The sequence below is a fragment of the Hyperolius riggenbachi genome, chromosome 1 (genome assembly GCF_040937935.1).
Source record: "Hyperolius riggenbachi isolate aHypRig1 chromosome 1, aHypRig1.pri, whole genome shotgun sequence".
NCBI classification, from domain to species: domain Eukaryota; kingdom Metazoa; phylum Chordata; class Amphibia; order Anura; family Hyperoliidae; genus Hyperolius; species Hyperolius riggenbachi.
The window spans coordinates 516785972-516812425 of NC_090646.1; positions in this window are offsets into that span (position 1 = coordinate 516785972).

The following is a 26454-nucleotide window of genomic DNA, read 5'->3' on the forward strand; positions in this document are numbered from 1 at the left end:
TCCAGATGGATTGGCTGACCGGCTACAGACCAGCAACTGCGTTTGTGGTATCCTGCATCAGGGGATTTCGGTCAGACCAACTGTCTCCTTAACCTCCTTGGCGGTAATCCCGAGCTGAGCTCGGGGTATGCCGCCGGAGGTCGCCGCTCAGGCCCTGCTGGGCCGATTTTGATTCTGTAAAAAGCAGCACACGCAGCCGGCACTTTGCCAGCCGCGTGTGCTGCCCGATCGCCGCCGCTCCGCGGCGATCCGCCGCGTGCAGCGGCGAAAGAGGGTCCCCCCAGCCGCCCGAGCCCAGCGCAGCCGGAACAAACAGTTCCGGCCGGCGCTAGGGGCTGGATCGGGCGGCTCTGACGTCAGGACGTCGACTGACGTCCATGACGTCACTCCGCTCGTCGCCATGGCGACGAGGAAAGCGAAACAAGATAGGCCGCTCATTGCGGCCTATCTTGTTACTTTCGATTGCCGGAGGCGATCGAAAGTACGCTTCCGGAGCGCCCTCTAGTGGGCTTTCATGCAGCCAACTTTCAGTTGGCTGCATGAAATACTTTTTTTTTAATTTAAAAAAAACCCTCCCGCAGCCTCCCTGGCGATTTTAATAGAACGCCAGGGAGGTTAAAGAGAATCTGTATTGTTAAAATCGCACAAAAGTAAACATACCAGTGCGTTAGGGGACATTTCCTATTACCCTCTGTCACAATTTCACCGCTCCCCGCCGCATTAAAAGTAGTCAAAAACTGTTTTAAAAAGTTTGTTTATAAACAAACAAAATGGCCACCAAAACAAGAAGTACGTTGATGTACAGCATGTCCACACATAGAAAATGCATCCATACACAAGCAGGCTGTATACAGCCTTACTTCTGAATCTCAAGAGATCACTTGTGTGTGTTTACCTTCTGTCCCCAACTTCTCTCATGCACTGAACATTACAGGCTTCCTGCAGACAGCTCTGTCTATGTCGTTAATTCCTTAGTATGTGACAGACCAGTTTCTTTCACAGCCTCCAGAGGAGGATTTTTATCCAGCTCTCTTCTATCACTGATAAGATAGCAGAGAAGCTGCTGGCTTATGTAAATAAAACACACACTGGAGTGTGCATAGAGGAACAGTTCAACACTGAAGAACTTGGCAGCCTTCCAGACACAGGCCGACAAGTCTGACAGGGGAAAGATACATTGATTTATTACAGAGATGGTTATAGTAGAAAGAGCTGCACCAAGCCAGATCACATTAGAATAGGTTTAGGAACTTGTAGGATGGTAGAAAAAACGTTGTAATTTTTGTTACAGAGTCACTTTACGGACTCAAAAAAGAGGTTCCTTTGCATAATCCCGTTTATTTTAAAAGGTTAAAATACATAATAGTGCACTCACAATTGTAGAAAGTTTTTTTTTTTGAGGAATATATTTTTATTGAAGTTTTAGGATATAAACATAAACGATTAACATTGCCATCAATATACAGGCGGTCCTCAGGGAAACAGAATGATATTACATGTCAGAACATAACAAGTCTTATGATAACATATCTTCAGATGATTAAGTAATGCCGCATCTATAATATATTCATATTCATAAATTAGAAGAGACATCTCAATACGACCAAAACTGAAAGGTCCACTGAGAGGTACCTCCCGTCAATATGGGGCAATGAGGTGGGAGGAGGGGGAAAGAAGGCTGGATGTGGAGGGAGGGGTGGGAGGGGAGGGGGGGAGGGGGAGGGGAGGAGGGGGGGAGGGTAAGATAAAGGTAGTGTAGGGTTAGGAATGACATTGACAACTTTAAAACATCATGAGGGTTCATCGGGCAAGGCGAAATGAAGCCTGTTCTTTAAGGCAGGTTAACTTGATTTGAATAGACAATCTGAAGATATTATTGTATTGCACAAATTCCACTTTCTCCTATTATTTATGTATGTTGTTTTTTGGGTCAAGAATGTCTGGTATCCACAACCCCTGAATAATATTGTCTGACTTCAAAGTCTATCCGCCGAAGGCATAGGTATTATCTAGCTAATTTAGAGAGAAGATTTTGGCCTTTTCAGACTCTCTGTAATCCACCCAAATTGCCCATCTTCTTACAAATTTTTCTTGCATATCTTGTGCGGTGAGTATTAAGTCATCTAATCTCATTAATTCATTTAGGTGGATGAAGAGCTCGGTGACGTTAGGTGATTCCGCTGCCTTCCACTTCCTTGCTATTAGAGTGCGTGCAGCGATAAGTATAAATCTAAATATTGATTTTTTTATGTGGGAGAGTGAGCCTGGAAGAGCCGACAGCAGGGCCACTGCTGGGGAGGGCGGAAGAGGGGTAAGGTACAGTTCTTCATGCAGTGCAAAAACTTTTGACCAGAAATTCTGTAAGATGTCACATTCCCACCAGATATGTAGGTATGTACCTCTGTGCGTGTCACACCTCCAACATAATTCCGAGGTGGTAGGATTATATGTATGTATTCTGGCTGGGTCTCTGTACCATCTGGAGAAAATTTTGTAGTTTCTCTCTTGATGTTTGGTGGATACTGATAGCTTATGAGATAATATGAAAATCTTCTCCCATGTTTCAGCAGGAAGTGGTGTGCCTAAGTCCCTATCCCAGTCATCTGTGATTTTCAGCAAGTAAGGTTCTGAGCCTTTGGAAAGAAGTATATAGTATAATTTGGAAAGAGTATGCTCTATCTTTCCTGTTTGTGTGCATAGGCTCTCAAAAGGAGTGAGCGGTCTGTGAATGTTCGCTTTTGGTTGTAGAGAACCATAAAACTTGTCCAACTGGAATTTATTGAGCCACATAGGCCTATAGTTAGAGACTGAGGACGGCCAGTCTGCCATGTTTTTAATCCCTCGTTGCAAGAGATAGTGTCTAATTTGTGGCCACTCTGTTCTGCTCTGCCCCAGTACTGAGGGTGCTTTCCATCCCTCCCGAAAGTCAGGATTGTCCAATAGGGGAGTGAGAGGGCTGGGGATGGAGGAGAGATTGAGCGGTTTAGTTATTTTGTCCCATAAAGTGATAGTTTTTCCAGTCCACAGGGGTAGGTTTTCAGTCAATAACCTTTTACTCTTAATCGTCCATAGCAGTGATCTTGGGTCTATACCCAGCTCGTCCTCCTCTAGCTCTATCCACTGTTTCTGTCCCCTTCCCTGAAACCAATCTACAATTAGCAAAAGCCTTGCGGCCTGATAGTACTTAATCATGTCTGGGAGACCCACTCCTCCTTCCTCCTTGGGCCTTGTTAGCAAAGTGTAGTTAATTCTTGGCTTTTTGCCTGCCCAGATAAATTTAGTCAGGGAAGATTTAAGGGCTCTGAGTGTTTTCTGGGGTATCTGAATCGGGATGGCTTGAAATACATAGAGGAGTCTGGGCAGAATATTCATTTTTAAAACGTTTACCCTGCCCAGCCAGGATAGTCTGAGTTTGTTCCAGTCCGTCAGATCCTGGAGTATTTTATGTATAAGCGGGTCATGGTTCAGCATGCCTAACTTTGTCAAATCTGTGGGGATATTGATACCCAGGTACTTGATGTAGTCCTGTTTCCATTTGATAGGGAAAGAGTGTTTTAGGGTATGCACTAACTCATTTGTAAGTGTAACATTTAAGGCTTCCGTTTTGGAGAGGTTCATTTTGAAGTTGCTGAGAACAATTGTAGAAAGTTTATGCGCATATCAATAGTGGACGTCCTCCTCCGCTCTAACACATCTGCGTCTCCACTGCTGGTGGCCTCAGGCGGAACAGCAGTGGAGACGCAGATGTGTTAGAGCGGAGGAGGACGTCCACTATTGATATGCGCATAAACTTTCTACAATTGTGAGTGCACTATTATGTATTTTAACCTTTTAAAATAAACGGGATTATGCTATGGAACCTCTTTTTTGAGTCCTTAAGGAGACAGTTGGTCTGACCGAAATCCCCTGATGCAGGATACCACAAACGCAGTTGCTGGACTGTAGCCGGTCAGCCAATCCATCTGGACACTTATAGGGGGAAGCTACTGAGGACACATGCTGTGTGAATATTAATGAAACGTGTTTGCTGATGTCTATATATGTCAGCCTTTGGACATCGGTGAGAGTATAATATTGTACATTGGCCCTGCTTATGCTAATGGGATGTAAAGTGAAGTATTCATACAATTGAACTGTCATTTCAAACTCTGGACTGTGTAGAAGAAATTTGTATACTATAGCCAACCTACAGAGGACATTTGACTCAGGACTTCCTAAACATATATGATACCAAGAGGGGAGGCTGATTAAAGCCCCATTTGTCACATTATATATATTACATACAGTCTGTGCCACATAGTGGGAGCGCTGTACGCACACGTAAGGATATTCATTTAGGGAGGTGATACCCCCAGCGTACACAGCGATCCACAGGGGTGGAGTGTTGTTGTTCGATTCGTTCAAGTTTTAGAGTCTGTTAGTATTTAGAGGAGCGCCCATACCACAAAGGCAATAAATATGTTAATTTATTATACATAAACCAAGTTCTTCCTAATTGTTTCATTCATTATGTAAGCGCTGCGGAAGATATTGGCGCTATATTAATGCGCGTAATAATATATGTTTCATAACAGTAAATAAGCTGCACTAATAATGATTATCGGGTTGCTGAGTCAGTAGAAGTTTCCCAACAGAAATAATTTCCAGTAAAATGAAGCCCTGAGACAAAGTCAATATAGGGGCCCCTTAAATTCTAATACTGCACTGCATTAATGGCACGTTACTAATTTCATACGTAAATGCAAGAAATGTTTGCGGTAGTTACAAACATGCCATGTTTGGGTTTTAAAAAGAAAACACTCCTGGACCAAACTCCACTCCAGATGCCATGACCTAATGCTGGATCCACACGGTGCGTTCGCGCACTCTATTTCCCGCTCGATTCCCGTCGATTCGTTTATTTCCAACATGTCCGATTTGGATTTCGATGGATCGTTAGGTCGATTCGCAGTAAACGAATCGACGGGAATCGAGCGGGAAATCGAGTGCGCGAACGCACCGTGTGGATCCAGTATGTTATACTGCCATTATGCTAATAAAGAAGTAAGATAGAAAGAATACAGATCCTTATGCTGAAAATGAATTTGCTTTAAAGTGAACCGTTTATTATATATTGATAGGTAGCGCTCCACTTCTACTCAAATACATCAATAGGCAGTAAAGAGGAAGAAATCCCCCCTTGGGGCCGCACTCACCCGACCTGTGTGACCACTGCGAGACTGGTCAGTATGCACACTGTAGTCCTTCTATGGCCGACTGCCCGTCCTTGCTCAGATGGTTCCTCTTTTGAATGATTCCTCTTTCAGGTGGAAGCTTTCATTGCAGTCCTTCCGCTTTACTTGTTTCTTGTTGTGTGTCCACCTCAAATATAATGAGCCTCACATAGCATAACTCCGTTATGTTAAAAAAGGTTTTATTAAAATAAAGTACTCACAAACATGTGTATGTATCAGCGCATAGAGTGTTAGTAACGGGCTCTCCCCCGTGCCTCTCCGGATAGGCTCGCCAGGTGCTCCGCTTTACTCTGCTGAGTGGTTCCCAGATCGTCCTGTGGGCTGCTAGCTCCTCCCGACGCGTTTCGTCACGTGCGCGTGACTCATCAGGGGCGTGGCTAGCCCCAGGACGTCTGGCTGTATATATACGTGAGGGCAGTCAGGCTCCCCCTGCGCACACTCCCCGTGCTTACTTCCGCGTTCCAAGCGCGTGCCCTACGCATGCGCGTCCGCATGTACGCAGTGACGCTGAAGGCATGGCCCAGCATGTACCCCCCGCCCCATGCGCGATGCAAACTGCGCAGCTCAGGACTAAGGCAAGAGGGAGACCCATACATTTAAAAACATGCCAGTACATGATAATTCCTATAGATGATCTTTCCCAGAAAATAATAATAGTAGAATACACACATCATAAGCATATTGGCACATTTAAGTGGTTCATTAGCAGAGAGTCTTATAACGTTTCTAGTTTTTCCTTAGGTGTTCAAGTTTGTACACTCTGTCGCCATCATGTGGTCATACAGTATAAGATCCGTTTCTCCATTAGCACAACCAGAACAAGATCTATTTTAGCTTTTTGTGTGATTATAAAAATAATGATACAATCAGTAATAAAAATAATTAGAATAAAATTTCCTAATAACACTACACCTTCTTATATTGCTTAACAGGAGAGGCCTATATATAAGTTAGACCTTGGTTGTTACAAGATCCCTGCTGTACAGTAGTTATGTCTGTCTGTCATCGGTATACACATAGGGGGGGCTGAGTACAGCCATATTTCCTAGCTATTGGCTATAAAGCAGTTGAGGTCTATTTCCACATTATGCCCTCCTGGGTTCAGGGTGCCCATTTGATAGATCCATTTCGTCTCGGCCTTCTGTATTTCTCGGATTTTATTACAGCCCCTCCATGAGTAGGCCATTTTTTCTATTCCACAGAATTTGAGGGTGCTGGGATCTGATTGATGGTATGTTCTGTAGTGGTCTGACACGCTATGTCCCACCAGTCCTCGTCTTATATTTCCAATGTGTTCCCCTATCCTCTTCCTTAATTTCCTGGTCGTTCGTCCAATATATTGTAAGTTGCACGGACACCAACCCATGTAGACAACCCCCTTTGTATTGCACGTTATATTTTGTTTCAGCTTGAATGTGTTCCCTTTTGATGTTGAGACTACTTCATTGCATCTCACTGGCGTGCCCTCTTTGCATCCTGTACATCCTCTACATGGGAAGAAGCCATGTTGTTGCCAAAATGGTATTACCTCCCTGGGTGGGTTGACGCAGCTTGGCGCTAGATAATTCCTTAGGTTTCTTGCTTTGCGATATATAAATTTAGGTTGTTCAGGTAGTATCCTCTTGAGCTGATTGTCCTCTTTTAATATAGCCCAATGTTTCCTTATGATATGTTCAACCTTTTTGTATTGGGTGTTGAAATCACTGAGGAAGGGTATGTTCTCCTTTTTGCTGATTTATTTGCTGTCTTGGCCCCTTCTTGATTAGTTCTGATCTATCTATTCTACCTACTTCCATAATTTGTCTCTGGATGTCAACCTCATTGTAGCCCTTGTCGATAAATTGGTTGGCTAACACTTGTGCCTGCCCCACATAATCTCTCATGTCGCTACAGTTCCTGCGAATTCTGATCATTTGTCCCTTAGGTATTGCATTTTTCCATCTCGGGTGGTGGCAACTTTCTTTATCAAGGTATCCATTCCTATCTGTGGGTTTGAAGTATGTTGTTGTGCGTATTCTTCCATTCTTCTTTTCAATATTTAAATCTAAAAAGTGTATTGATGTTCTGCTTTTTTCCATAGTGAGTTCAATATTCATTCTATTCTTATTAAGCCCCTCAAAGAACATAGGTAGATCTTCCTCTTCTCCCCTCCACACCATAAGTAGATCATCAATAAATCTTCGCCATATATAAATTCTGCTGTCATCACCATTCCCCAGTACCATTTCTTCCCACTTCCCCATGAATAAGTTGGCGAGGGAGGGTGCAAACCCCGCCCCCATGGCACATCCTCTGATCTGCAGATAGTATGCCCCCTCATGCCAAAAGTAGTTTCGTGTGAGGGCAAACTGTAGTAGTTTCATAATGAATTGACGTTGTTTCTCTTTCATTTGTTGATCTTTCTCAAGGTAGTACTGTACCGCCTCCAGACCTGCCTCATGCGGAATGTTCGTGTACAGGGATGTTACATCGGCGGTTACTAGCACATCTCTCTCCTCCACTGTAAGCCCATCTAATATTTGTAATACGTGCTTGGTATCTTTTACTACTTGGGGTAGGCCCATCACAAGCGGTTGTAGGAAGAAATCAAGGTACTGTCCCAGCCGATGAGTGATGGAACCTATGCCGCTTATGATGGGCCTCCCCGGTGGTTTGTCCTGGCTCTTGTGCACCTTGGGGACCTGATATATTATAGGTGTCCTTGGGGCCGATGGTATCAGAAATTCGTATTCCCTATCATCCAGGATCCCCTCATTAAGTCCCGTCTTTAGTATTTCTCTAAGTTCCATTGCAAACTCAGCACATGGATTTCCTTTTAATCTTTTATATGTGGTGGTGTCATTCACTAGTCTATTTAGCTCCTCCCCATACTGTTCCTGACTCAAGACTACCACCCCCCCTCCCTTGTCGGCCGGTCGTACCACAAGCTTCTTTTCTTCCAGCATCTCCTTGGCTATCTTTGCCATTCCCCTAACTCTTTGCGGTTGGATTTGTTCCAGGTCGGCCTCCACCATTTTCTTAAACACCTCCACACAGTTGACATTAGTTGTACTTTGCGGGTTAAATAAGGATCGATTTTTCATGCCTGTATGCAGGTACTGGCTTACAGGGTTGCTTCTATTTGTAGGCCCTTCCTTACTTAGGAAGTATTTTTTAATGTTCAGAGCCCTTGTGTATTTTTGTAGATCTATGTATGTTGCGAATTTGTTCAAAGGCTGTTGTGGTGCATGTTTGAGGCCTTTGTCAAGTATTTTCAGTTCCTGCTTTGTCAAGGCAGCCCCTGATATGTTATAGATCCCTTTCCCTACCTCTCTCTTCTTCTCTTGTACGCGCCTCCCCCCTCGTACCCCCCCTTCGGGTCCTCGCTTGTTCCCCCCAGGTGTGGGTTGCTGCATCATTTCGTAGTCTGGCCTCTCTTGTGGATTCCATGGTGGTTTGTACTTCTGTGGGGCATCCCCCAAAAAATGCTGGTATTTCTGTTCCTGTCTTAATGGATCATATCTATTCTGTATTGGTACATTGTATTGTCTTCTCTCCTGTTGATTTCTTCTTTCAGGCTGGATTCTGAGTTGGTTTCCATACTGAGGCGCATTCAATTTCTGGACATATGGCCTAATTTGCCTTTGTCCCCTCGCATTAGGTGTATGCAGTAGACCCCTCGGGTTCTGTTGTGGTATGATGTTTTGTGTTCTTTTTGGGATCGCTCCTCCATTTGGTGCTGCTCCCCCATTTGGTGCCTGCTCCCTAGGTGGCATAGCTGGGGCCACATCTGCTTTTCCTTTAGTCTGCCATTTGTATGCTTTCTTTAGTTTGTAGGCGTTCCAGTCCATCTGGAATGTTTTCTTCTTTTTAATGATGATTTCCCTTTCCTGTTTGATTATTATTTCGCATGTTCTCTCTGACAGTGTTTTGTATAGTGCCTCCTCTTTGTGCATCTGTAGGTCAGCTTTCATCTGATTGACCTCCCTTCCCAGTCTTTCCAGGCGTGCTGTCTTTCTTTTTATCAGAAGCTCCATTAGGCCTATGCCACATCCGTCAAAATATTCACCCCATTCTTTATCGTTTTGCTCGTTTTCTTCACTGTCGTCAGGGCACATGTCCCATCTTAACTTTTGTGGTACCACGCCTTTAGATATGTATTTATTAAGCGTGGTTACATCCCACCATGTGGTCTGTTCCTTTAGGAGTGTATGCTCCAATGTCCTAAATTTATCCTCAATATCTTTGTTGACCTCATCATGTGTTTCCTCCTCCCCCGTAGTGAAGATAACCTCTGTATCCACACTATGCTTATCCCTATATTCAAAAATGTCCAACATAATTGAGCTGCTGTGTCTGGTAAGCTGATATGCTAAACTGTATGTGTAAAGAACAGCGCTACAAAACTAGTAGTGACATAAACCAAATCAGATCAAGTATAATCAAATACAGTCAAATATAAAGACCACAAGGGCCCAATGCCCACTCTGTCAACAGTTCTTCTCTGTGTATGCGCTCTATTTGGGTTCAGCAGATCCCCGTTGGCATAGTCTATTATATATTGATAGGTAGCGCTCCACTTCTACTCAAATACATCAATAGTCAGTAAAGAGGAAGAAATCCCCCCTTGGGGCCGCACTCACCCGACCTGTGTGACCACTGCGAGACTGGTCAGTATGCACACTGTAGTCCTTCTATGGCCGACTGCCCGTCCTTGCTCAGATGGTTCCTCTTTTGAATGATTCCTCTTTCAGGTGGAAGCTTTCATTGCAGTCCTTCCGCTTTACTTGTTTCTTGTTGTGTGTCCACCTCAAATATAATGAGCCTCACATAGCATAACTCCGTTATGTTAAAAAAGGTTTTATTAAAATAAAGTACTCACAAACATGTGTATGTATCAGCGCATAGAGTGTTAGTAACGGGCTCTCCCCCGTGCCTCTCCGGATAGGCTCGCCAGGTGCTCCGCTTTACTCTGCTGAGTGGTTCCCAGATCGTCCTGTGGGCCTTTTTTAACATAACGGAGTTATGCTATGTGAGGCTCATTATATTTGAGGTGGACACACAACAAGAAACAAGTAAAGCGGAAGGACTGCAATGAAAGCTTCCACCTGAAAGAGGAATCATTCAAAAGAGGAACCATCTGAGCAAGGACGGGCAGTCGGCCATAGAAGGACTACAGTGTGCATACTGACCAGTCTCGCAGTGGTCACACAGGTCGGGTGAGTGCGGCCCCAAGGGGGGATTTCTTCCTCTTTACTGCCTATTGATGTATTTGAGTAGAAGTGGAGCGCTACCTATCAATATATAATAGACTATGCCAACGGGGATCTGCTGAACCCAAATAGAGCGCATACACAGAGAAGAACTGTTGACAGAGTGGGCATTGGGCCCTTGTGGACTTTATATTTGACTGTATTTGATTATACTTGATCTGATTTGGTTTATGTCACTACTAGTTTTGTAGCGCTGTTCTTTACACATACAGTTTAAAGTGAACCAAGCACCTTTTTTATCACTCAGGACATTTCTATAGCACATGAAAAATGCATGCCGACGATCTGTTTCATGATTAAAATAAACTTTCATTTTACCTTGTATTTTACATTCAAAGTAGTTTAATTAGCCTGTTTCAGCAGGCCTGCACGACCGTCCCCAACCGCAGAAACTTCAGGAACCTAATTGTTTTAATGGGCTAATTACCAAGAGGTAAACAATGCTATTAGACAACAAAGGGGGTGAGTAATTAGAATCAGAATCAGAATCAGAATAATTTATTTCGCCAAGTACAACGTGAGTTGCTCCCGGAATTGGTTTTGGCACAAACAGGGTCGGTGGTAGTACAGTAAGCATACATTAGGTACAGTAGATATACAGTATATACACAGTGCATACATATACATACGTTGGATACATACAGTAATTACAATGCATATACAAGGCATAGACTAGAGAGTAGAGTAAAGGCATAGCAAGAGGGGTCCGTAAGAATGGACCCAGGAAAAGGACCAGGAGAAAGGACCAGGGGGACATCCGCTGCCGTACATGGCACTCAAACGCTTCTCCAGCGATAATTTGAATCAGATGCCCCCTAAGTCTAACCTGAGGAAGAGAGAGAGGAAAGGAAGCATAGGGAGATAGGTGTACAGCAGCAGTGAAGACTGAGGACAGTGAGAAAGGAGCAGTGAAAAAAGATAAGATACGACCCCCCTAGGATTGCAGCGCAACCCAGCCCATTTATTGTCCCGCTTGGCAGGCTGTCCTGGATCTGCAGCCGCTGGTCAGGCACTGTGTAGTAAGGTGCTAGATCAGTGGGCCCCTGCCAGATGCAGCACCATATAAGCCTGGCAGATCCCGTGGAGACCAGGTGGAGGGTGGCAGGACCAGGATGGCCTCAGCAAAGTTCCTATGTGGAGGGCCTTGACATGGATGGCGGTCGGGCTCTCTAGGGGACACAGCAGAGGCATCAGGACTCCCAGGCAGCACAGAGCAAAATGTAGGCAGAGCATGTCAGCTGGAGGCTGAAGTGCATGCATCAGGGTGAGGCAGCTCCTGGGCCCATGATCGCAGCCACGTGGGTGGCCTCCACACAGATGTTATGCTATTGCCCCACGATGGGAATGAGCAGTGCAGCAGTGGGTGGCTTGGGCAACAGCGGTAGGCCAGAGGAGCAGCAGCAGCACTAACCTCATAACCTAATTAGGACTGTTTCTTCAAAGACATAGTGTGTGTCAATGTGTCAAGATAGCATCTCTGACTTCTGTAAATAAGGAATGTGAGAAGGGGAGGGGGAACATGGCAGCTTCTATGCCAGGAGAGATTCCAGTGAAAGAAAATGTGCTCAGTTCCCTTTAAAGTGTATCTGAAAGTGACATGTTCCAGGATGAGATAAGGGTGTGTGTGTGTATGTATGTATGTATCATAATTAGTCTGCGTGGGAGCTGAATAAATGTGAAGTACAGCAGCAAATGCCAGTTAAATCTTCAAACCTAGATTTTTAATCTTAAAATCCAAAATAACTCGAGATTTCAGGAAAGGCCTCTTTAGGATTTGTTCTATACGTACAATTGTTTATCTCCTCCATAACTTAAGCCATTACAATCAATTCAAATGCAGTTGTGGGCACCATAAAAATCACATAACAAATTAAGCCATTTTGTTCCTGCAGAACAAGTGCCATATTGCCGCCTTATACTAAAGCCTGTTTTTTGGTTTTAGACCATCCCCTGTTGCTTTTTAGGTTGACAAGATCCTGCTGCACATTTTCCCTTTCCTTTTCCCCCACAACCCCCAGCATGAGTGAAGGTATTGGCAGGCTGTAACAATCATGCCTCACCTTCATTCAGTGAGTCCCTCTCCCCCTCCCAAGTGTTACCCCCGTAGCCCAGCTCGTTGCAAAGAAGTCATGGCTTGATTCCAAAAGCCATTTGGGACCCAGATTAAAATTTCCTAGGTAGGAGAGAGGGAGCCTAAGAAATATGAAAGTGCAGACAGACTTTAAATTCCCCCATTCCAGTGTAAGCCAGCAGAGAGATCAACACCAGACAATATAGAAAGAGAGAACCCACTAGTAGAGCATGGAAAGCACACCATATTTTCTGCATTTCTCTACTAACTCTTGCATTTGCCTGGCATCTCCATGGCAGCATAACATATGGGCAGTTCCCGCCTCCAACTGCCAGATAGGACCCACCCTCTATATAAATTGAACTCCACCCAAACACCAGCATTCCTTTTTTTCGTCCTCGCCGCCAGATCAGTGGACCAGGTTTTCGTTTTAGGTTTCTTATTTTAAGTAGGAGATTTCTCCTTTAATGGTTTTCTGTATACACATGTATATGCTGCATATAAATCCCTTACCTCCGCGTTTGCTTGCGGTTCCAGGCAGTGTGGTCCCCTTCTGCCTGTTGTCCTGATTCCTGGGTCTCTAAACGAGCCGATAGGGTCAGATGGTTTATGCTGGTTTGGTCTCCAGCGTTCGCCTTTACAGTACCTAAAGGGTATTTGTGGCTGCTCTGCGCTTCCCCGTATTGCGTCCCTGCTATTTGCGCTGCCGCTATACAGCGGTGTATGGATAAATGGGCTGTGTGGTGTCACTTCCGGTTGGCGGCCATATTGGGAATGGCTCATAGCCAAAACAGGAAGTGCGGCGGTGGCCATTTTTGTTATTGGCAGAGAGCGCCGGATACAAAAGAAACAAAGTTTTCTCTTACGGCGTCCACATGATCGTGGATGCGGACGGAGCTGAGGGGAGCAGGCTGTTCAGAGCTGTGGGGACTCCATATCCTTACCCAGAAGGTGGGTTTCTTAAGTTCTCAAGAGCAGGCAATCTCCTGCTTTATGCCTGCAGGATGTGGTATGCACTATACATGCTGAGGATTGTAATGTTCTTTCCTTTCAGCGCTCTCATACCGCTCAAGATGGGGAAATCTTCTAAAAAAAGACCGCTCTAAGAGCAAAATGTAAGGGGGGGTGAGTAAATTGAAAGGGGCTCTGTCACTCTCTGCTTAGAGAGTGCTGATTGTTGTTGTTTCTTCTATTATTTTAGGCATACAAAAGAAAGAGATCTCCATTCATTTGCTAAGCCTGCAGCTTCCACATCGGTCGCTTTGCCAGCAAAGGGAGCCGGATCAAGAGAAAGGTCGTCAAGACAGCGTAGTGATTCACCTGCAATCACCGATAAAAAAAGAACTTATGCCAGAAGGATTGCATCAAGTTCTTCAAGCCCAGATCGAAGACACGATTCGCCACCCAGGAAATGTACTAAGAAGACTGACAGACTCACAGATGACCAATGTTGGCTGTGCGGAGGCACTCGTTTACCAAACAAATTGGTCTGTGGAGTATGTTTTGGCGAAATAGCAGGAGAAAATAGTGATTTAACTGAGATGATACAACAAAGTGTAAGGGACACGCTTCAAGACCTCCATAAAGATAAGGGTTCAATGCCAACTTCCCCTACACCGGCTAAGCATCAGACCACGAATGAAAACTCAGGCTCAGAGTCAGATTCATCCGAAGACTGGGATTCAGTAATAGATTTTGCATCAATCCCAGCGTTTATTGCACAAGTAAAAGAATCTATCGCTTGGGAGGATTCTGATTCTGAAAAAAAAGGGAAGAAGAAATACTTCAAACAACTTGATAGATCTCGTGAGACATTTCCCTTGATGGATGAAGTTAAAGACATGTTCTTTGATGAATGGGGAAAGACCGTTAAAAAACCGTCGGCAAAGAATAGATTAAGGAAACTGTACCCTCTTCCTGAGGTGGGGGAAACCCTAGTAGATACCTTCCCAGTGGTGGATGCTTCAATAGCTAGGTTGGCTAAAAACTCCACTCTTCCTATGGAAGATGCTACTTCATTCAAAGATCCGTTGGAGAGGCAGATGGATCAAGATATGAAGAGATCATATTTATCGGCAGGTGAAGCAGCAAGGCCCGCAGTGGCATTAAAGCGGAATATAACCCTGCATTTCAACTTTGTTCTAAAACATTATTTACAGCATATTATATGCAAAAAGCATTTTTTTTTTACTAGACCAGCATTGGAAGGGTTAAACACAGAGGTTTTAAGTTCCGTGCAGACATTCAGATAGTTACATTCTATTTTGTTAGTGTGTAACTGTTTATCAATAGATACATCTCTTTGGCTGTCCTCCAAGCTCCTTCTCAGTGAGAGAGATGAGTCATAATAAACACATATTTGTAAACAAAAAGTATCAAACTCAAGTTCGGATTCGTCTGCAGAAATCTCTAGGGACTTTAAAGCCCTGTGTAACCCTTCCAATGCTGGTCTAGTAAAAAAAAAAATGCTGGTTGCATATAATATACTGTAAATAATGTTTTAGAGCAAAGTTGAAATGCAGGGTTATATTCCGCTTTAACATCAGGATCCAAAGCCATGAAGGCTTGGACAGGTTGCCTTATGGAAGCTATTGACAGAGGAGAAGATAAGGAAACCTTACGAGCATGGGTCAATGACTTAAAATTCGCTTCAGATTTTGTGGGAGAAGTGGCCCTGGATGTTATTAAAGGCGCGACCAAATCAATGTTTTACTCGGTTATGGCGAAGCGTGCCTTATGGCTTAGGCCTTGGATTGCAGACCCTTCTTCAAAGTCTACGTGGACGAAAATTCCCTATGATGGCAAAAATTTATTTGGGCCTAAAATGGACTCTGCAATAGCCCGTGTGACAGGAGGTAAATCAGGGCTACTACCTCAAGACAGAAAATTTAGAACAAAGAGATGGAATCAGCAGAAGCAATCTTTCTCACAAAGATTCAAAGATAATAGATCCTACAGGCTGAACAGGAAATTTGACAATACTTGGAAGTCTTCTCAGCCATCTTTCTTTAGGGCAGCCAAGAACAAAGCCTCTACCTCTGTTTCCAGCAATACTGGAAAATCTTTTTGATATGAGACCCGCCCATGTAGAAATAGTAGGGGCAAGGCTCGCTCGCTATACTTCTATTTGGGCGGAAAAAGTGTCAGACCCGTGGGTCAATCGTGTGGTTTCGATGGGACACAAGTGGACTTTCCGTAGGAGGCCAATCTTACCTCGAATAGTGGAGACGTCTGTTCCAAACAATCTACACAAAAGGAAGATTCTTCTCGATTATGTCGACTCTCAAAACTCAAGGGGCTGCGATTGCAGTTCCACAAAGGGAAACATTTTCAGGTTTCTATTCCCCCATTTTCTTGGTGAAGAAAAAGTCAGGAGAGTGGAGACCGGTACTGGATCTGAAGGCCTTAAACAAATTCATCAAGATCCCAAAATTCAAGATGGAGTCATTGCACACAGTCATAAGGGCAGTCAGAGCTGGAGACTGGATGGTCTCCCTCGACCTGAAGGACGCCTACTTTCACGTCCCCATTGATCATTCCTATCAAAAGTATTTACGTTTTCTCATGGGAGGCTTCCATCTCCAGTTCTGCTGTCTGCCCTTCGGTCTGTCTACTTCCCCAAAGACCTTCACAAAGGTACTTCTGGCAGTAGTTGCCATTCTCAGACAACAGAGCATAAGGCTTCTCCACTATCTAGACGACGTTCTAATTTTGGCAAGCTCAAGAGAACAGCTCATATTACATCGAGACGTGGTAATACAGACCTTAAAGGACTTCGGGTGGTTGCTAAATCTCAAGAAAAGCAAGCTAATTCCTTCTCAAAATCTAGTCTTTCTAGGGGCCATGTTTTCCACCAAGAAGGACATGGTTTCTCTTCCACTGGAGAAAAGAGATTTAATCATACAGAAAGTGTGCACCATCAGGCCCAATTCAACGACAGCAATGCAATGCATGAGAGTGTTAGGCCAGATGTCATCGACAATTGTACTTGTAAGGTGGGCTCATTGGAATCTAAGATCATTTCAAGTGAACTTTCTGAATCAATGGAGTCAACAGGATCTCAATTTTCCAATTCACATTCCAATGAAAGTATGGCTCAGTTTAAAGTGGTGGAAGTCTCGCTCCAATCTATGCAACGGTTTCACCATCTCGCCCCCATGCTGGGAGGTAATAACCTCAGACGCCAGTTTACTGGGTTGGGGCGCAACGTACAAAGACCTTGCAGTGCAGGGATCCTGGTCGAATCTCAATGTACCAGTGGTGTCCAACATCATAGAGCTAAGAGCTGCCCACCAAGCATTGTTGGCCTTTCTACCACTAATAAGAGGGAATTCGGTGATTTTAAGACTGGACAATACAGCAGCAGTGTCCTATGTAAAAAGGCAAGGGGGAACGCACAGCAAAACGTTGCTAAAGGAAGTGGCTCCAATCCTGAGTCTTGCCCAGGAACACCTAAAGGAAGTCACAGCAGTATATTTGCCTGGAACGGAGAATGTCCAGGCAGACATGTTATCAAGAACGTACCTTTCCAACAACGAGTGGTCCTTGAACCCCAAGGTGTTTCGCATGATAGTGCAGAGGTGGGGTCTTCCGGAGATAGACTTGTTCGCATCAGAATACAACAGGAAGCTACGGACCTACTATTCTCGCTTTCCGACGAAGGGGGCTCTTGCGACAGATGCATTGGTCCAGGATTGGATATTCCGCAAGGGATATGCATTCCCTCCTACGCCCCTGATATTCCGATTTCTACAGAAAGTTCTAATATCCAAGGTGGAAGTTCTTGCAGTTATACCAGACTGGCCAAGAAGGCCTTGGTGCTGAGTCTCCTAGTGGATCAGCCCTTCCTCCTCCCGGACATTCCGGATCTCCTTTCTCAGAGGGGGTTTCTACATCTCAACCTTCGGAAGCTAAGATTGACGGCTTGGAGATTGAGAAACAAAGATTATTGATTCAGGGTTGTCCAGACCAGAGGATGTAGTTGACACCTTACTTACAGCAAGAAAGCCATCTACAATGGCAGTATATAATAGAACCTGGGGAAGGTTTGCTACAGTGGCGCAAGAAATAAGTTTCAATCCTTTATCTCCAGAAGTTTCACATATTTTGCAGTTCTTACAAAGAGGACTTGATTTGGGGCTAGCATACAACACCCTAAAGTCACAGTTATCAGCGATCTCTGCAATTTTGGGGTTCCCTTGGTCCTCTAATACCCTAATTAAGCAGTTTTTTAAAGCAGCAATGAGAATCCGTCCCCCTAGGAGACCGAGGTTTCCTCAGTGGGATCTCCCGTTGGTATTAGAATACCTGTCAGGTTCACCCTTTCATCCATCTCACAAGTGCTCTCTATATAATTTGTCTATTAAAACTGCTTTCCTAATTGCAATCACTTCTGGTAGAAGAGTATCGGAAATACAGGCGTTAAGTTGGAAAGATCCCTTTATTTCCTTCTTCGAAGACCGGGTAGTGCTCAATCCAGTGGAGTCATTCATTCCAAAAGTTCCTACTTACTATCATTATAATCAGGAATGGACGCTGCCCACATTTAAAGATTCTCTGGAGCCGGAGAAGGTGCACCCTTTGGATCCAGGATCAACCATTAAAGCTTATCTGCAGGCAACTGAGAGTTTCAGGTCTGGAGAAAGACTCTTTGTGGTTCCATTGGGAATCAATAAGGGAAAAGAAGCTACAGTGAGAATGATAGCGAGATGTATAGTATATGCTATCCAAAGGGCATACAAAGCAAAGGACTTGTCTCCTCCCCAGGTGGTGTCGGCTCACTCGACTAGGGGCATGTCGTCCTCATGGGCATCTCTGGGGAAGGTGTCAATTGAGACTATATGCAGGGCGGCCAATTGGTCGTCTAGCCACACATTTATTAGGCACTATAAAATAGACCCAGCTACCCTATCGACATCTGCCTTTGGGAGAAAGGTTATCTCATTGGCTACTGATCAGTCATTGTAATTTACATGTATTTGATTTATCTTTCATTAAACCTATTTGTTTCAGCATACCCTCCCCTTTTTCATTTTTTGGCTATTTATTGCCCATATGTTATGCTGCCATGGAGATGCCAGGGAAACAGGAAAATTGTATACTCACCTTTAAAGCAATTTTCCTTTCCTGGCATTCCTCCATGGCAGCATACATTCCCACCCATTTCTAGGCGGCTCGTCCGTTACTAGGAATGCTGGTGTTTGGGTGGAGTTCAATTTATATAGAGGGTGGGTCCTATCTGGCAGTTGGAGGCGTGAACTGCCCATATGTTATGCTGCCATGGAGGAATGCCAGGAAAGGAAAATTGCTTTAAAGGTGAGTATACAATTTTCCTGTTTTCTGCATTTCTCTTCTCTTGCATTTGGAATGGGGTATGCAAAAGGGCTCCAGGTGAGACCTCTGATCAAAAGGGCCCTCATGAGTTGACGACCACTATGGAGCTGATTGCCCCTATGGTAGCACCAGCATGCCTCCACTCAGGTTCTCATTCGAGGTCCTATTGAACAATATTTACTGTGAGCTGACTGCACACGCAAAGATTAGCGGGCATTACGCAATTAAATAAGTTGCCAAGATTGCATTAAAGGTGCAGTATAACAAAAAACCTGTCAATTTAAATGTGTTCACATACTGTATGTACAGTTGTGTTCAAAATTATTCACCCCCCCCCCCCCCCCCCACTGAAATTGAGTGTTTTGGCCAGTTTGACATTGATTTTGATCATTTCAGTCATCTTGTTTACAATTAAATCAAAGAGGCACTTGTAAGTCAGACAAATATAACATAACATTTATAATAACCACAAATGTCTTTTCTGTGCTCACATCATTATCAGATGTATTCAACCCCCAAGTGACATTCATTCTTAGTACTTAGTACAACATCCTTTTCTATTTATAACCGCTTTTAAAGGTGAAGCATAGCTTGACACAAGTGTCCTGCAGCGATCTACGGGTATCTTAGCCCATTCTTCATGGGCAAAAGCTTCCAGTTCAGTCACATTCTTAGGCTTGTGCCAGAGGTTCTGAATCGGATTTAAGTCTGGTGACTGTGATTGCCACTCCAAAATGTTCCAACCTTTAATCTGCAACCATGCTCTAGTGGACTTGGAGGTATGCTTGGGATCATTGTCCTGTTGAAAGGTCCAACGTCTCCCAAGCCTCAGGTTTGTGACGGACTGCATCACATTTTCATCCAATATCTCCTGGTACTGAAGAAAATTCATGGTACCTTGCACACGCTGAAGCTTCCCTGTACCTGCAGAAGCAAAACCGCCCCAAAGCATGATTGACACAGCCCCGCCATGCTTCACAGTAGGCAAGGTGTTTTTTTTCTTCATAGGCCTTGTTCTTCCTCCTCCAAACATAGCGTTGATCCATGGGCCCAAACAGTTCTAATTTTTGTTTCATCAGTCCACAGAACACTATCCCAAAATCTTTTGTGGTTTGTCCACAGGACTTTTGGCATACTGCAGTCGACTCTTCTTATTCTTTGGAGACAGCAAGGGGGGTGCGCCTGGGAGTTCTGGCATGGAGGCCTTCATTACGCAGTGTGCGCCTTATTGTCTGAGCTGAAACTTCAGCACCCGCATCTTTTTTCAGTTCCTCAGCAGTCACACGGGGACTTTTCTCCACTTTGTGCTTCAGGTAGCGCACAGCAGTCAAAGTCAGCATCTTCTTTCTGCCACGACCAGGTAGCATTTTAACAGTGCCCTTTGCCTTGAATTTGCGAATGATCTTCTTATAGCCATTGCCCTTCCTGTGAAGAGAAATCACCTCTTCTCTTGTCTTTCTGGACCATTCTCTTGACTTCACCATGTTTGTAAACACACCAGTAAATGTCTAGAAGGAGCGGAGTATCAGTCATTTTAAATCTGCCTAATTGGTTCTTATTATGCTTGATTGCTGCTCGTTAACATCCACAGGTGTTTTCAATACCTGATCGAAAATACTTGAATGAACCTCTGTTCTTAAGAGTGGTCGTCTTTAAGGGGTTGAATAGTTGTCAATGAAGAAATCACCCAAAAAAATGTAATACTGTATTACAAAAAGACCGAATGCACAATGGTTAGTAGCGCGATGGGCACAGCGTATCCGCACAGGATGTGCTGTGAATCCACTATTGGCCTGATGTAAACCTAACCTTAAAGAGAATCTGTATTGTTAAAATCGCACAAAAGTAAACATACCAGTGCGTTAGGGGACATCTCCTATTACCCTCTGTCACAATTTTGCCGCTCCTCGCCGCATTAAAAGTGGTTAAAAACAGTTTTAAAAAGTTTGTTTATAAACAAACAAAATGGCCACCAAAACAGGAAGTAGGTTGATGTACTGTATGTCCACACATAGAAAATACAACCATACACAAGCAGGCTGTATACAGGCTTCCTTTTGAATCTCAAGAGATAATTTGTGTGTTTCTCTCTCCCTGCAGTTCTCATGCAGTGAAGTTTCAGGCTGCTCTTTTTTCTCCTGCAAACAGCTTTGCCCTTGTCTGTAATTCTTCAGTATGTGAAAGCCCAGCCAGCTCAGAGGACGATTTATCCAGCTTGTAAAAGATAAAAGAGAAGAGAGAAGCTGCTCTAATCTAAATAATACACAGGCAGTGTGCATAGAAGGGCCTGGAAGGGGGAATTCATAGCAGAAACACAACACTGAAGAACTTGGCAGCCTTCCAGACACAGGCTGACAAGTCTGACAAGGGAAAGATACATTAATTTATTACAGAGACTGTGATAGCAGAAAGTGCTGCAGTAAGCCAGAACACATTAGAATAGCTTTTGGAACTTGTAGGATGATAAAAAACAGGATGCAATTTTTGTTACGGAGTCTCTTTAAAGGGAAAACTGCAGTGTGAGAGGGATATGGAAGCTGCCCTATTTCCTTTTAAACAATGTACATTGCCTGGCTGCCCACTGCTTCTAATACTTGTAGCCATAGAATCTAATCTAGCATACAGGTTAGATGTTCCTGAAAAAAATATAAGATTGGCTGCATGCTTGTTTCAGGTGTGTGATTCAGATGCTACCGCAGCCAAAGATCAGCAGGACTGTCAGGCAACTGTATTGTTTAAAAGGAAATAAACATGCAAGCCATATCCCTCTCACTTCAGTTGTCTTTTAATTAAACCTGTCATGAGGGGAGCAAGAGGATTTTATGTATGTTGTGGTTCTTCCAGCCTACAATGGTCCTTTAGCCCCCTCTGTGTCCGCTCAGTCCCTTCCATTCTCCTGCTGTCGCTCCAGTAATTGCAGACTATTGTGCATGCATGGCCCCAACCGCGCACCTTGATCACGCAGTTCTGCCCCTGTAGAGTTAAGGCTTGTAGCTGCGCAGGTCTAGAACGCTGATTCTGATTCTCTGACATGTGAGTGTGACCAAGGAGGTGCGGAGTCATGGCTGTGCATGCGCAATAGTTCCCGACTGACTTAATCAGGGACTTTACCGGGGATTACTGCAGGAGAACTGAGGAGATGATGGACTAACGGAGGCTTGAAGAAGCCCCAGGTAAGTATAAATCCTTTACCTCCACTTGTCTCAATTGCACTTTAAGGTGCCCACTAATGATACAATCATGACTGTACAATTTTACCACTTCTATGTGATATAAGGGACTAACTAAAGTATCCAAAGTACACACATTCAGTTTACTTTTCTACTACATAGATTTGGTAATATTGTATGGTACGTATTAGCCCATCGACCTGATGATGATTGGATGGTGGCTGCTGTTGCCACCTTCTCCTATGGGGTCCTACCCCTCAGCCACATTCCCAGACCTGACAACAGGATTGGTGGTGGGGTGGGCATTCTCCTCTTCCTGTTCTGGGTCCTCACACCTCCCCATCCCTCCACATTCTTTGAGACACATGCCATCCACCTCTACCACTTACCTGTCATTATTGCGGTCCTATACCACTCCCCTTGAAACTCTAAACCACACTTTCTTGACAACTTTCCATCTCTACTCCCACACGTCCTCTCCTCCCCACCATCATTCTTGGGGACTTCACTAATGGCTATTGTCAACACAAACATCCCGGCTGCTAGTCCGCTACATCAGTGTTTCTCAACATTTTGTTGGTATATACCCCTTTTAAGACCCCGTACTAACCAAGTACCCCCTGGCATAGCAAACATTATCACAAGTACCCCTTGACAAATATATATTTAATCGTAGTACATGATAATTGGTTCTAAACAATTTCCAAGTATTAACTATTGCCTTTAATTAGCAAAAATACTTATTTTTGTGTTGTTTAAATAAGATGTATATTTTTCTTAAACTCTAAATTTGTTATTCTTGGTTAAATATATCAAGCCAGAGTACCCCCTGGAACCATTAGACGTACCCCCTGGGGTACGCGTACCACACGTTGAGAACCTAGGCGCTACATCACTGCCTTCTTTAGCCTTTCCAAACACACCGACACGCTTGCCCATTTCGTTGGTCATATTCTTGACCACATATGTCAACCACCCTTACTAACCTGGACATTGCACCCTTCCCCCCTCTCTGACCATCACCTTCTTTTCCCCATCCCCCACCTGGTTGCAGGCAGAGAGATCCTGTCCTAGCTGCCCCCCTCCCTCCAATCATCCCTCCCCAACCTAACTTGTCTCAACTTAGCCGTAACACAATATATCCGAGCCCTCTCACCTGCCCTTCCACCATCTTCTGCCCGAACCAACCCTGTCACACCACCCACACTTGTAACCTCCAAAAGGAGACCTGCACCACAAATCTCTGAGGAAATCTCGCCTCTACCCTGATTTTCTGGAGTACATTACCAAACTGCAGCTATTCAACACTGACCTGTCTGAAGCTAATCAGCTGCCCTGATTGGGAAATACAAGCCTCCAACCCAGGGTGTCTCTGTACTACATTAACTCCCCCTCCCTCTCGGCAACAGACCTGACCTCTCAGTTCACATCTTCCCCCTCACCTCATTCAGTCCTGCCACCATTGACTTAGTCAACCTCCACTTATTGACTTCCCTGGCTACTACCTCCCACCTCGACCCCGTTCCATCTAACATCCTATACTCCCCGCTTCCCCTGAAGCAGGGCTTTTTGGTGCCCTGCTCTGCTTCGCTAGTGCCGAAGCTTGGCACAGCTATAGCAGTAATGCTATAGTCTGCAACCGGAGCATGGGTAATTTGGGGATCAGGCGATTGCTGGACCTCAAATGACTTCTCCCTCCGAGTTGCTATGACTTGGAAGGGGAATAGTATTTAACGCCACCACAAATTTGTGCAGCAGCAGGGTGAGCCATAATTCGTCTCATCCTGCGCCAAAAAGCACTGCGCCCAAATCAAATGTACGCCTACTTCCCCACTCTGGTCTGTCTTCACCTCCCTGTTCGACCACTCCCTTTCCACACGCACCTTCCACTCTGACTTCAAGCTAGATACCCCTATGGAAGAAACCATTGCTTGACCCCTTAATACCTTCCAAGTACCGACCAATCCCCTTCCTCCGTTTTGCCTCAAAACTGCTTGAGCACCTAGTCCATAGCCGCTTAATCCTGTAATTTAGCACCAACTCCCTATTCTAACCCCTACAATCTGGATTTCATCCTGCCCACTCAACCAAAACTGCCCTTACCAAAGTTGACTATGACCTTGCCAAAACCAAAGGCAAAAAATCTTACTCCTCGCCTCCCACTGAACCGTATTGCTCCCCTACAAGCCATAATGAATGTGGTAGCAAGACTCGCCACACTTTCCATCCCTCTATCTCCACAACTCACCTCCGTAAATCCCTTCTCTGGCTCCCTATCCCCCTCAGAATCAGATTTAAGATCCTATTCCCTGGCCCAGAAATCTTTTCACAAGACCTGCCCGACTTACATCTTTGAACATGTTCACAGATATACCCAGCAGTCCTCTTTTTTTCAGAGTGGACTGACATCCCCAACTCCCATAGCTAAGCACCTATTATTAAAACCTCCAGAACACACACTGTGTCCTGACCCTCTCTTTAGAGTGTAAATCTTTGGCAGGGTGTTCTCTCTGTGTATCTTACATGATCATGCACCCCAGCCCCACTCACCATTTCCACAAACTGACTTGAATAATCTGGTCTCTATAACCATCACATGATCTTTCTATTTGTCTATTTCTATGTTGTACCTTATTTTCTTGTATAACCAAGTGTAATCAGTCACTCCTATTTAACATGGGGCTTAATTCACTAATGCTGGGAATACACGTTAAGTTTTTACTTTAGATAGATGGGTTCGATAGATAAATTCCAACCTGTTGGATCTGGTCGATTCTACTTTCGTTTAGATTCTCCTCATTCAAGTGAATGTAATTGATAAGAAAAGATAAGGAATCGAGAGGGGAATCGAGCAGTGAATCGAGAGTAGAATCGATCGAAAGCGAAAACGACGGCAAAAACGAACGCAAAAACGCATCGTGTATTCCCAGCATAAGACAAATAGCATGCCTTATCAGATAACACGCCTTATTAAAGTTAACTCGCCTTATCAGAGTAGCATAGCAAACGCTACAAATCCGCAGGGGCTCAGGGCAGGATGAGTGGAGCTCTCGTCATTGCCAATTAGCAGGTATAAGTTCGTAGTGTTCACTATGTTACTCTGATAAGGCGTGTTAACTTGGATAAGGCATTCTATTTGTCTTAGTGAATCAAGCCCATTGTCTGTAACCCTATTCATTGTCAGGCGTCGTGTAATCTGTTGGGTTCTCTATAAATACAATAAATAATACAGGTAGTCCCCGACTTACGAACGTCTGACTTACAAAAGACCAGCCAATATAAATTTTTTACTTTTGTCTTTCAAAAGCTATTATCTGTAAGTTATAATAAAGCCCATGTTAAAACCCTTAGCAGTAAAAATCACCGCCAGAGTTTATACCACACTGCCAAATAAATGTGCTTAAGGCCTCTTTTCCACGGACTGTTAATAGGCAGTGAAATGTCTCTCAAACTCTCACAATTGCTCACTGCTTCCTGGTAACTGCTCACTGCTGCTTGATAACTGCTTGCTGAGCTCACAGCTCAACAAAAAGAGGCCTTATTGTAGAGAATGTAATTTAATCTCTTTAGCAGTAACTTCCAAGTCAGGCTCAGGGTGGAAATCCGCAGCTCAGAGCAGTAACCCCAAACCTGACTCATGGTAGCTGCAAGGAGGTATGTGTTGTGCCTATTATTATGAATTATATTATCTATATTATTATTATAGCCTATGCGCAGCGGGAGTTTGCAACTCACCTCCCTCGGGATCCAGACTCTGGCAGCCATTCTTCTTCTAGTCCTCAGAGGCTCTTGATCCATCTGGTGAGATTGCCTTCTGTCGTCATGACAACAGCTGGCGATTATAGGGGTACCCGGTAACGGAGGCAGAATTGCATCGCTGAATGCAGGGGAGGTAAATAATGTGCTGGGCTGCTGCAGATTTTTCTAGCGGCATTATTTTTTTTCCCCTGCTTTTAGGGTCTAAAAGCATGTGAAAAGTGTACTGTTTTTAGTCCCTAAAATCTAGAAGTAATTTATGCCACTAGGGAGATTAATCCATCTCTGGCACACAGCAGACTCCATGCAATGAGAGCTGGTTCAGCAAGCTCACAGTAGACTGGATCCCATTTATTTACATTAAGGTGGCCATACATGGCACAATTTTTCAATTAGATAATTTAGTTTGATTATTCTGTTAGATCGAATATAAAGATTTTTCCAGCATGTCCAATAATTTTTCCCGAAAAAACGGGATAATCGTTCGAATTTCTTGATCGAAAAAAAAAATATTTTCAACTTTCATTCAATTCGATCATTTAGATCGAATAAACTGGAAAATCGAACGTTTTTTATTGTATCGTGTATGGGCACCATTATGGTGCAGCAAAGATTTAATGCATACAGATGAAAGACCC